The 13,456-nt window shown below is 41.0% G+C and overlaps 1 pseudogene; it reads left to right on the top strand.

Moving 5' to 3' along the window:
• Positions 1-2,888: 2,888 nt before the first annotated feature.
• On the top strand, positions 2,889-4,025 carry LOC136322407 (tubulin-specific chaperone E pseudogene; annotated as a pseudogene).
• The last annotated feature ends 9,431 nt before the right edge of the window (positions 4,026-13,456 follow it).

Below are 13,456 nucleotides of genomic sequence, written 5' to 3'. Positions count from 1 at the left end.
GTTCTTTTAGATGCAGGGTTAAGTTGTTTATTTGAGCTTTTTCTAGCTTCTTAAAGTGTGCCTGTAGTGCTATGAACTTCCCTCTCAGTACTGCTTTTGCTGTGTCTCATACATTTTGAGTTGTTGTATGCTCGTTATCATTCGTTTCTAGGAATTTTTTATTTCTTCTTTGATCTCATTCTTGATCCATTCATTACTTAACAACCTGCTATTTAGTTTCCATGTGTTTGAAAATTTTTGAGCTTTTCTGTTGTGGTTGATTTCTAGTTTCATGCCATTGTGATCACAGAAAGTGTTTGATATGATTTCCATCTTCTTAAATTTGTTGAGACCACTTTCGTGCCCTAACATGTGGTCTATTCTAGAGAGTGTACCATGAGCACTTGAAAAGAATGTATATTATTCTGCTTATGGTGAAAGGTTCTGTAGATATCTATTAAATCCAGTTGATCTAGTGTGTCTTTTAAGTCTGCTGTTTCTTTGTTAATTTTCTTTCTTGAGGATCTATCTAGTGATGTTAGTGGGGTACTAAAATCCCCTACTGTTATAGTGTTGCTGTTGATCTCACTCTTTATATCCATCAAAGTCTGCTTTATATATTTATGTGCTCCTATATTAGGTATGTTGATATTTATAATAGTTATATCTTCCTGTTGGATTGCTCCCTTTATGATTATGTAGTGGACTTCTTTATCTCTTACTATATTCTTTTTTTAAAGTCCATTTTGTCTGATATAAGTATTGCTACCCCAGCTTTTTTTTCATTTCCATTTGCATGAAATGTTTTTTTCCATCCTTTTATCTTCAATCTATGTGCACCTTTTGTTTTAAGGTGTGTCTCTTGTAGACAGCATATGTACGGGTCCTGTTTTCTTATCCATGCAGCTACCATATGTCTTTTGATTGGATCATTTAATCCATTTACATTTAAGGTTATTATTGACATGTAGTTGTTTGTTGCCATTTTATTCTTTAAAGCTGTATTCCTCTTTTGTTATATTCTTTTCCCACTTTGATCTGTTTACACAATGCCCCTTAACATTTCCTGCAGCATTGGTTTGGTTGTAATGAATTCCTTGAGTTTTTTTTGTCTGGGAAACTTTTTATTTCTCCTTCAATTTAAATGATAGCCTTGCTGGATAAAGTAGTCTTGGTTGTAGGTTCTTGTTCTACATTACTTTGAATATTTCTTGCCATTCCCTTCTGGCCTCAAGTGTTTCTGTTGAGAAGTCTGATGTCATCCTTATGTGGGCTCCTTTGTAGGTGATAGCCTTTTTTTCTCTTACAGCTTTGAATATTTTCTCTTTATCACTTAGGTTTGGTATTTTAATTATGATGTGTCTTGGTGTAGGTTTCTTTGGGTTTCTTTTTAGTGGAGTTCTCTGTGCTTCTTGAATTTGTGAGAGTTTCTCCTACATTAATTTAGGGAAGTTTTCAGCTATGATATAATTGAATAAAGCCTCTATCCCTTGTTCTTTCTCTTCTTCTTCAGGAACCCCTATGATGCGGATGTTATTTCTCTTTATGTTGTCACAGAGCTCTCTAAGGGTTTCCTCAGACTTTTTGAGTCTCTTTTCTTTTTTCTTCTCTGCTTTCATGCCTTCATTTCAGTTGTCCTCCAACTTGCTGATTCAATCCTCAGCTCCATCCATCCTGTTTTTAATTCCTTCCATTGTGGTCTTCATTTCTGATATTGTATTTGTCATCTCTGACTGATTCTTTTTTAATATTTCAATATCCTTTTTTATATTTGCTATTTCTTTATTTATGTGTTCGTGATGACCATCCATTGTTGTTCTAAGATCCCTAAGCATCCTTACAATCATTATTTTAAACTCCACATCCGGAAGTTTGATTATTTCCATGTCACTCAGTTCATCTCCTGAAGGTCTCTCTTGTGGTTTCATTTGGATTGCACTTCTTTGTCTTCTCATTGTGCCTGGGTGTCTGGGTGTTTTCTTTGTAGAGCTGGTTGATTCTAGGCTTGGTGTTGTCTGCCTCTAGTTTTTGCTTGTGTTGTTTCTAAGTCTTCTTGGGTTGGCATCAGCTATTACTTGTAATTCACTTTAGGATTTGGGCTTCTTTGAAGTCTTGATTTGTTTGTTTTCTTAACAGGTGATTGTCTTGTTTGCTGATCTCAGGAGGGGGCTTATTTGAACTGGTATCCAGGAATGTGGTGGGTGTGACCTGAGGCTCTGAAGTCCTCTTCTGCCAGTTAATCTCTCTGGGGGCAGGTTGCTTTCTCAGCTTCAGTAGGGGCAGGTGTATCTCAGATCTCCATGGAGACCTGAGTTACTGCCCCTCCTCCCCACTTCTTGTTTTCAGCTGTGTCTTGTTGCGCTGATTGGAGCTGGAGAGATGTCTGTATCTCTGTGACCTGGAAGTACTTTTGTATTTTGCTTTGTGGGAGGATCAGCCCCTCCCCCAGTTATGGCCACCTCCAGCACTGAATGAGTCAGCTTTTTATGTCATCACCTATATTCCTCTCCCCCTCACCATTCGTCTCTCTCTTTCTTCTTTCTTTTTGGAAGACAAGCGGGCCCTGTCAACACACCTCACTCCCTAGTCACCAGGCAAGTAGCTGTGAGCAGTATTTACGGCTCTTTTCCTTGGAGTGAGAGCCCAGCCTCCCCCCCCCCGTTCCTGTAAGCAGGGGAGATTCAGGCACTCTCTACCAGGTTTATTGTAGCTTCTTCTTTGCTCCTTGATTTTTGAAGACTGTTCTTGTAGTCCAGATTTGGTTTTTCACACTGATTGTTCATAAATTAGTTTATAATTCATTTCGGTGGTGTGAGCTGGGAGTCTGTGCATCTGCCTACTCCACTGCCATCTTCAGGTCCCCCAGTTACAAGAATTTTTTTAGAGGAAATGTGCAATAAATTGTACTGATGACAAAGAAGACATTGCCAAAGAATGTCCCAATATTTGAAATGCAGATTTGTCACACACACAAAAAAAAACCCATGCTGTCGACAGATATTGCTCATCAGCTCAGACACCTGGAAATCCTTCACCTTAGTGAAAATAAACTGGAATTTCCCCCTGGCTTACCACCTCAAACCAGAACGTTTTTTACACTCATGGTTTTAGTCCTTAACCAAACAGTAATAACAGGGATTGAGTTGTTCTGGCATGCCACTAGGTGGTTGGTCCTCCAGGACTCTAACAATCTTTCCATTTCAGAAAGTCCGGCTGACATTCTAAATATGGGCAAGTTGTTTGACCTTTCCTCTAATTGATTAATTTATGAAAATCAACTGCCTCTAATAGCATATCCACCCAGATCAGAACAACTAATCCTTTCTGGCACTGGGATGTCCTCTCTACGTTTCCCAGGTGCTAGATGGGGCAAAACACATCAATGCTTCCTTCCCAGTATACCTTGTTGTCAGTGACAATCAGATACCGCAACAGTCATTTATCAACAAGCTGGATGAGTTTCAGAGTTTGCATGCTTTGTCCTGCTACAAAGCCCTGACTGAGGGGAGCAGAGTGGAGACCACCCACCAGTTCATTATTACCAAGATTGGTCAGTTGGAGATCCTGAACAAATGTAAGACTTTTCCAGAGGAGAGGCGTTTGGCTAAGCTGGACTATGGGAAAGCATTTGGAAATGAATAGAAAAAGGCTGGTGGGCATCAGGATCCAGACAAAAACAGGCCAAACGAGGAGTTTCCGGCACCCCAGTCCAGATGCCAGTCACTCTGCCTCAAATATGGTGCACCTTGAGGATGGGGAACTCAAACCACAACTATTTTTGCTCAGAAACCAGCTACTAATACTGAAGATAAAAGATCCTAATCACCTTGATCAGAAAGTCCTACTAGAGAAACAAGGGCCAGATTCCATGACAATTCAAGGCAAAAGGATTGCTGTCACCTCTTCTCAAAGTTAGAGTGTCAGACTTTCCATTGTCATATGAGTCCAAAATGCATGGCACAGAGATTGAACTAGAAAATGACCAACACTTATTACAGTTTTATTCTGTGGAAAATGGAGATGGTGGAGTTTGCCTATTAATATGATGGTGACAGCCTACTAATGAAACTCAGAGGCTAGATCGTTTATCATGACTGGGGTTCACTGGAAGCGATTTATTGGAGCAACTCTACTCTCTAAAATAAGCAGAGTTTTTTATTATTAATTTTACTAGGGTGACATCAATAAATCAGGGTACATATGTTCAAATAAAACGTCCAGGTTATCTTGTCAATCAATTATGTTGCATACCCATCACCCAAAATCAGATTGTCCTCTGTCACCTTCTATCTAGTTTTTTTTGTCCCCCTCCCCCTTTCCCTCTCCCTCCCCACCCTTGTAACCACCACACTCTTATCAATGTCTTTTAGTCTCATTTTTATGTCCCACCTACGTATGGAATAATACAGTTCTTGGTTTTTTCTGATATACTTATTTCACTTCGTATAATGTTATCAAGATCCCATCATTTTGTTGTAAATGATCCGATGTCATCATTTCTTATGGCTGAGTAGTATTCCATAGTGTATATGTGCCACATCTTCTTTATCCAGTCTTCTATTGAAGGGCTTTTTGGTTGAATCCATGTCTTGGCCACTGTGAACAATGCTGCAATGAACATGGGGTTGCATGTGTCTTTATGTATCAATGTTTCTGAGTTTTGGAGGTATATACCCAGTAGAGCAGCAGTTCTCAATCCGATGGCTTTAGGCAACCCCTGTGTTTTGGTTGTTCAACCCCTGCCGGGGTCGCGACCCACAGGTTGAGAACCGCTGCAGTAGATGGATTGCTGGGTCATAAGGTAGTTCTATTTTCAGTTTTTTGAGGAACCACCATACTTTCCTCCATAATGGTTGTACTACTTTACCTTCCCACCAACACTGAATGAGGGTTCCTTTTTCTCCACAGCCTCTCCAACATTTGCTATTACCTGTCTTGTTAATAATAGCTAATCTAACAGGTGTGAGGTGGTATCTCATTGGAGTTTTGATTTGCATTTCTCTAATAACTAATGAAGCTGAGCATCTTTTCATATATCTGTTGGCCATTTGTATTTCTTCCTGGGAGAAGTATCTGTTCGTGTCCTCTTCCCATTTTTTCATTGGATTGTTTGTTTGTTTGTTTGTTGTTGAGTTTTATGAGTTCTCTGTATATTTTGGATATTAGGCCCTTAACTGAGCTGTTGTTTGAAAATATCATTTTCCATTTAGTTGAATATCTGTTTATTTTGTTGTCAGTTTCTCTTGCTGAGCAAAAACTTCTTAGTCTGATGTAGTCCCATTCATTTATTTTTGCCTTCACTTCTCTTGCCTTTGGAGTCAAATTCATAAAATGCTCTTTAAAACCAAGGTCCATGAGTTTAGAACCTATGTCTTCTTCTATGTACTTTATTGTTTCAGGTCCTATATTTAGGTCTTTGATCCATAAAATAAGCAGTTTTATAACTTAGAATAGAAAAGGCTGTACAGTCGTCCCTCACCATATCACAATTCACTTTTCGTCTCACTGTATCATGGATTTTTAAATTGCATATATCTAATTTTGAATCACGGGTTTTTCACTATATCATGGAATTTTGAGGTATATAGGTATTCTTATATATTTATTAATTGTTTTTGCAATAAAATAAGCAAAATAAGTATGGGAAAGATTAATAACAGTGTGGGAAAGATTAATAACAGAGTGTAGGGTGGGTTTATAAAGCCTTAAAATATATATAAATGATGAACATAAAGTCACTACTTCACGGATTTTCACCTATCATGGGGGGTTCTGGAACTTAACCTCCACGAAAGATGAGGAACCACTGTACTTTTCATTGGCTTGTATATGATAGCAATAATAAAAGCTTTGTACCTACTTTTAAAAAGTGTAAAAATACACTAAAAATCATGTTTTTCATTGTCCATTGTATTATTCAGTGTTCTCCAAAGATGTAGAATCAATGTGATATGTGTGTGTGTCTATATATATATAATAGAGAGGGAGACACAGAGAGAGAGAGAAATATACAGAAATAGAAGATTTATTATAGAAAACTGTCTTATGTCATTATAGCATCTGGGAAGTCCAAAATCTGCAGAGCCCATGCCCCAGTTCAAGTCCAAAGGCTGGAAGCTGCTGTAGAATCAGGACAAGCCAATGTCCTATTTGGAAGGCCATCAGGCAGAAAGCTCTCTCTTACTTAGGGCAGAATCGGCCTTGTGTTCTATCCAGGCCCTCAGCTGAGTGGATGAGGCTCCTTCTGGAAGGCCATCGGCTTTACTCCATACCCTGATAAAAAATGTTAGCCCCATCCAAAACCATCCCCACAGAAACACCCAGAATAATGTTTGGCCAAATATTTGGCATATACACTGACACCCACACAATCATTGAAGAAAAAAATAAAAAAATAAAGACAGCAGCTGTAATGCCAGTAACCAAGGCCAGGCAGGTTCACATTGGATTTGGGCAGAGGGGAAAGGAACTGTGGAGCCAGAAAGCATTGAGCCATTCCCGTTTAATAGTCTCAAAGAGACAAACAAGTGATCTGCACCAAGGGAAAGTTCCCATAGTTTTACATAGCCTACATACACACACACGTGGCTTTTTGCCACGTGCTCAAACACTAATCATGCTAAGTCCAAGCAAGCAAGCCTAACACAGATTTTTTTTCCCTACACCAGCCAAAAGGAAGAAAAATTACAAATAAGTTAAATGTTCATTAATAGAAAATAAGGGTCCTGGCCAGTTGGCTCAGCAGTAGAGCATCGGCCAGGCGTGTGGAAGTCCCGGGTTCGATTCCCAGCCAGGGCACACAGGAGAAGTGCCCATTAGCTTCTCCACCCTTCCATCTCTCCTTCTCTATCTCTCTCTTCCCTTCCTGCAGCCAAGGCTCCATTGGAGCAAAGTTGGCCTGGGCGCTGAGGATGGCTCCATGGCCTCCGCCTCAGGTGCTAGAATGGCTCTGGCTACAATGGAGCAACACCCCAGATGGGCAGAGTATTGTCCCCTGGTGGGCATGCTGGGTGGATCCCCATTGCACACATGTGGGAGTCTGTCTGATTGCCTCCCCACTTCTAACTTTGGGGGGGAAAAATTAAATAAATAAATGGAAATCAGTTAAAAGACTAATTCAGCCCCATGCTGAGATACATAAACCATTTTTTTATTTTATTTTTTATTTTTTTTATTTTTTGGTGAGGCAAAAGAGTGTTTAGGATCATGGAAAAGTTTTCTAAATACCATTGAATAGGCTCTGTCATTGTATCAGTGAATTCTTATAGTACCCTGAAACATTACTCATCCAAGCCTATACATTTAAAGCTGTCTAGTGCAATATTACACAGAATAGTGTTACCATTCAAGGAAGTCTCAAAATTATGGCTCCTCAGTATTACATGGGGAGTGATATAAAGTAGTTGTTAGGACCCATCATGTACTTACCGCTAGGATTTCCCTCCACTTCTGGTGAGAATGCTGAACTAGAGCTTTACTCAAACTTTTGACTTGCTTTATTCAGATATGCCCAGAGCAAAATGCAAAAAAAGGGGGGAGGGAAGGTGACTGAACATGCAAATTATGATTCAAAATAAAAAACAGGCCTACAATTTCAGAAACAGTATTTTCATAGCTACTGTTTCCCACCTCTGAAATAAAGTTCAGTATTAGAGAAAGTTTTGATAACATCATTTATAAAGTTACACAAAAAAAGTAAAACAATTAGAGTATTGATTTTAACTTCATGTCTGGGACCAGCCTTTCAGAATCGTTATAAATAAACGTATAATACATCTATCTACCTGTTAGCAATATTTAAAGGTAGAATGCCACCCCATTAGAGTTTAAAGCTCTGTTATTCATGACAAAAAAATATTCTTCTGGTACTATTTGGTGTGTGCGAACTGCAACCAACTCCACAGAAATACTAGTTCTTATTTCCAAGAGGTGACTTTTAATTATGAATCTGCTACTCATGGACTGAAAAGCGAGGACCCTAACATTTACAAACAGTCAAAACCATGAGGTGAAGAATGCCTATAAAATACATTGAGATAATAGGGTCAAAGGTACCATGTCGATACAAACTCTGAAGCCACAGCATTACAGCTACAGTCATCAACATAAGCAGAAATTTTTCCTTTTGTTTGGCAAAAGCACTTACTGAGATGCATCACCTCTACTGGGAAGGTTGATGAGTTAACTTTTCTACATAACTCAATCATGTATCAATTACGCATCAAAGGCCCTCCTTGCCACATGAAGAGCTCCCTGTAACTGGCTGCCAAGTTCACAGCCAGGTCTAGGCACCAGGGGCCCCAGAACTTGACTTGAAAATGAGTTGGGATCCTTGTTTGAAATGCACATCCCTGAGATCAAGTATGTCTGGGATGGGACCAAAACATTCACATTTTTAATGTGTAACTCAAGTGACTGCAGGTATCGTCAATGAACTCACATCTGGAGGGTTCTGCAGTGCCGTGACATCTTTGGCTTGTTTCACCTGCAGTGGCTTTTCTGATGGTTCTTATTCCCTCGTGTAGTTTTCCTCAGTGGTTCCCACCCTTGGATAACCACTGGGATCATTGAGGAGCCAGGCACAACCCTCAAAATTTCTGAGTAAACTGAAATTTTTAGGTGGAGCCCACATGGGTGCATTTTTGTGAGGTTCCCAGATGGCGGTCCAGATTGAGGGTCCAGTCAGTGGTCTTCAAACTGACTGTAACAATCTCATCTCTAACTGTAGCACCTGACAAGTCTCCCTTGGCCAGGAGCCCATGCCAGAGGGTTAGCTAGGTCACAGAGATAAGAATTTTCATAATAAGGAGAAAAAAGTCTTTCTGACACACATTCAGAGAGGAGCATTAAGGACATTGTCCTATACTCCTCACTGAAAGAAATACAAGCCCAACGGAAAGATAGGACTTTCAGTCACAGAAAATGGAAATTTCTTCCTAGTAAAGCATGGTCTCTCTCCCTTGTGAAGACTGTTGTGCTTCATGTCCCAAGGATAAATCAATAGTTAATAAGTGCCCTGGCTGGTTGGCTCAGTGGTAAAATGTCAGTCTAGCATGTGGAAGTCCCAGGTTCAATTTCTGGCCAGGGCACAAGGAGAAGCGCCCATCTGCTTCTCCACCCTTCCCCCTCTTCTTTCTCTTTACCTCTCTCTTCCCCTCCCACAGCCAAGGCTCCACTGGAGCAAAGTTGGCCTGGGTGCTGAGGATGGCTCCATGGCCTCTGCCTCAGGCACTAGAATGGCTCTGGTTGCAAGAGATTAATGCCCCAGATGGACAAAGCATGCCAGGTGGATCCTGGTCGGGCGCATGTGGGAATCTGTCTCTCTGCCTCCCTGCATCTCACTTCAGAAAAATAATAATAATAATTTAATAAGTACTTAATATGTAAATTATATGTTAATTCTTGGCTATTAGAGCCCAATAGTTCTTATGCAGGAGACAAGTCCCTGTTATATATATGTACATGTATACATACATACATACATAACACAAATGTTACTGCAAAAATCAACACAAGCTTGCTGGGAAACATTCAAACAACTCAGAATTATATGAAGTAAAAATTTTTTTAAAACTCTCCATCCACCTGTGGTGGTGCAGTGGGTAAAGCGTTGACCTGGAATGCTGAGGTCAGCAGTTCAAAACCCTAGGCTTGCCCGGTCAAGGCACATATGACAAGCAGCTATGAATTGATACTTCCTACTCCTCCCCACTCCCCCCCCAAATCAATAAATAGAATCATAAAAAAAAAAACTCTCCATCCACTCATAAGCACTCACTAGTGTATCCTTCCAGACCTCTTTTAAGTACCTACATATAGGTATAGGGTTGTTTCTTTAAATGAGAACAAATTACACGTTGATACACTTTTTGAAAATCAGTGCTATACTATGGACCCTCCTCGGTCAGAACACACAGACATGTACCCCTTCATTTCCCACAGAATCATCAAACAATTTCCTCCTGTTTGATGGATGTCTGCACTGTCAGTCTTATAGACAGTGCCACAATGAACCTTCCTCAAACGCAATGCAGTTCATGTGGATGCTAGCCCCTCCTTGTATGACATGGGGTGCATGCTGGGGAAAGGTGAAGACAGAGACAGAGACAGACAATCCCTGAGCAGTAGCCCCCAGCAAAATCTGTGACATCATAGCTCTCTCTTTGAGCCTTTCTTCCTGTTTATAGTATTCAAGTCCATCCAATGAACACAGATTGAGCTCCTACCAAGTACACAGCCCTGTGCTAGATGCTAGGATTCAACAGTATATGAGATATGGCCCTTGACCTCAATGATACCATGAAAGTGCCAATCTAGTAATAGACACAAAGAGCAGAGGGAGAGCAGAGGCAGGTGTGATGGTCTCACCAGATCCTGATCTTGACCTATGCTAACTGTTACTAGTTATGCCCTCTTCTCTCTTAGCACCTGCCTACCTTTCAAGAGATGAAATCAATCTAGGAACACTTAACCCTTTCTTCTCTGAATGACGTGTTAATATGTTGACTATATGTGTTGAAAAAAATGATAAACAACAAACATCTATTACATACACATGGGTTGCATGTGGAGGTATGATGATGTGGTGTGCATATACTATATACGATGTGCCTAGAAGTGACAAACCAGCCTCACATGTCCTTGTCACACCACTTGTGTTCCCTCTGTGCAAGCTTTGTTCTCAAGCGTATGGGCCTGTGTATGGTTCAGAACTAATCTGTGTTTCTCTCTGTAAGATAATTTCTCATTATGTTAATGGATGATTCAAGTTTTAAAGAAAAATAAAGCATCAAAACAGTTCATGACAGGACTTCGGGTCAAGATGGCAACATAAGTAAACATGGTACTCAGAATCTCCCACAACCACATCAAGATTACAACTAAACTACAGAACAACCATCATTCAGAATGGCCAGAAATCTAGCTGAACAGGAGTCCTACAACTAAGGATATGATGAAGAAGCCACACTGAGACTTGTAGGAAGGTAGAGATACAGAATGAGCCAGTCCCACACTCACATGTAGTGGTATAAATTCAGAAGGGATATACTGTTTGTGGTGGTCACCCCTGGGAAGTGAGGGGTCCCAGCCTCACATGAGGTTCCCCAGCCCAGGGTTCCAGAGCCAGGAAGAGAAGACCCCTAACGTCTGGCTGTAAAAACCAGCAGGGACAGAGGCTGAGTGAGACACAGGGTGCTAGAGTCCCAAACAGTTCCTCTTAAATGAACCACAAATGAACTCACTAGGACTCACTCCCTCTGAGCTCCAGGACTGGGGCAGCAGTTAAAAAGGCACCAGAGACCAACAAGGAGGAACTAGATTTTCTGGCTTCAGGATGAGAACTGGAGAACAGCTTTCTGCCAGACAGAAGTGCTAGCAGAAGTCAGTGTTCCTTTTCTGAGCCCACCCCCAACAAAGCCAATAGAGGGTGCTATCTCTGAGTCTCCATCAACCTGGTTCACACTGTTCACCCCACTCTGGTGATTCCTTGAGACCCCACCCAGCCCAACTTTTGAGCTCAGTGGCTTTTTCATACAAATGACCTTTCTTATCTCACACTTCAGACTTTCCTAAAATCTCTCAAGCAGCATCAGGCCTCTGTGTACCCTGACCTCTTGCTAAGTGGCCCCAGGCTTAGCACTAGCAGCAGCCAGCCTTGGTTCACAGTGTGGCCTCTCCCGGACACCTCTAAGGCCAGCAGAAGTACCAGCCACCTGAAGATCACTCTGTAGAATCATGCCAGGTGGTACCAGGAAGGGCACACATGGTGGCTAAACTTGATCCTCCTAGGAGGTCCCAGAAGCAGTGCACCCAGTGAATAGCTTCAGACCACACTGGATTACAACTCTGCCACCTCCATGAGCAACACACTCAAGGGGCAGAGTCAGTGAGCACCAAAGCCCCACTAAAGCTTTTCAAATAGGTTTTAATTTCTTGCATTTAGAATTGAGGTCCTGCTCCATAGGGTCAATTCCTGCACAGCAGCCTCTCTGCTGTAGTTGTAGTAGCTGGTTCTCGCAGCCAACTGATCCCTCCCAGTGACATCAACAGCAAACAAGGCTCAACTACTATAGGACAGTGCACACAGTTCACACAGGGGCATACCTAGAGCACCAGCTCAGGTGACTAGGGAGGCTGTGCCACTGGGTCCTATGGGACACCTACTACACAAGGCCACTCTACCAAGTCTGGGAGATGTAGAAGCTCTACCTAATACATAGAAACAAACATAGGGAAGCAGAAAAAATGAGGAGACAAAGAAACAAGTACCAAGCAAAAGAACAGGAAAACACTCCAGAAAAAGAACTAACTGAAATAGAGCTCCTCAAGCTATCAAATGCACAGTTTAAAACACTGGTTATAATGATGCTCAAGGAACTAAATGAAGACATAAAAACCATAAAAAAGAACCAGTCAGAAATAAAGGATACACTAACTGAAATAAAGAATAAATTACAGGAAGTCAACAGTAGAATAGATGAAGCAGAGGATCAAATCAGCAATTTGGAATATAAGGAAGCTAAAAACACCCAAATAGAACAACAAAAAAGAAAAAATAATTTTAAAAATGATAGTTGAAATAACCTCTGGCACAACTTCAACTGTACCAATGTTCGCATGAAGGGGATGATGGAAGAAGAGCAAGAGCAAGAAATTGAAAACCTATTTGAAAAAATGATGACAAAAAACTTCCCTAACCTGGTGAAGGAAATAGACATGCAAGTCCAGGAAGCACAGAGAGTCCCAAACAAGATGAATCCAAAGAGGCCCACACCATGACACACTGTAATTAAAATGTCAAAGGTGCCTGACCTGTGGTGGCACAGTGGATGGAGCATCGACCTGGAGTGCTGGGATTGACGGTTCAAAACCCTAGGCTTGCTTAGTCAGGGCACATATGAAAGTTCATGCTTCCTGCTCCTCCCCCCTTCTCTCTCTCTCTATCTCTCTCTTCTCTCTCCTCTCTAAAATGAATAAATAAAATCTTTTTTAAAAATGCCAAAGGCTAAAGACAGAGAATCTTAAAAGCAGCAAGAAAGAGGCAGTTAGTTACCTATAAGGGAGCTTCCATAAGACTGTCAGGTCATTTCTCAACAGAAACTTTACATACCAAAAGAGAATGTCCTGAAATGTTCCAAGTGATGAAAAGCAAAGACCTACAATCAAGATTACTCTACCCAGCAAGGCTATCAGTTAGAAATGAAGGACAGATAAAGAGCTTCTAGGATAAGAAAAAGCTAAACAAGTTCATCATCACCAAACCAGCATGACAAGAAATGTTAAAGGGTCAGAAAGAAGTAGAAGGAGGGGGGAGGAGAGAGAGGAAAAAGAGAAGGGGGAAGGCAGAGGTAAGGAGGAGGGGGGAGGCAGAGATAAGGAGGAAGGGGGAGGGAGAGGAGGAAAGGAGAGGGAGAAAAGGGGAGGAAGAGGAGGAAGAAGATAAAAAATATGTATAATAAAATGGTAACAAATACAT

This window comes from Saccopteryx bilineata, chromosome 2, assembly GCF_036850765.1.
Source record: "Saccopteryx bilineata isolate mSacBil1 chromosome 2, mSacBil1_pri_phased_curated, whole genome shotgun sequence".
Taxonomy (NCBI): domain Eukaryota; kingdom Metazoa; phylum Chordata; class Mammalia; order Chiroptera; family Emballonuridae; genus Saccopteryx; species Saccopteryx bilineata.
Note: the sequence above shows the minus strand (reverse complement) of the source record. Positions and strands in the feature narration are given on the sequence as shown.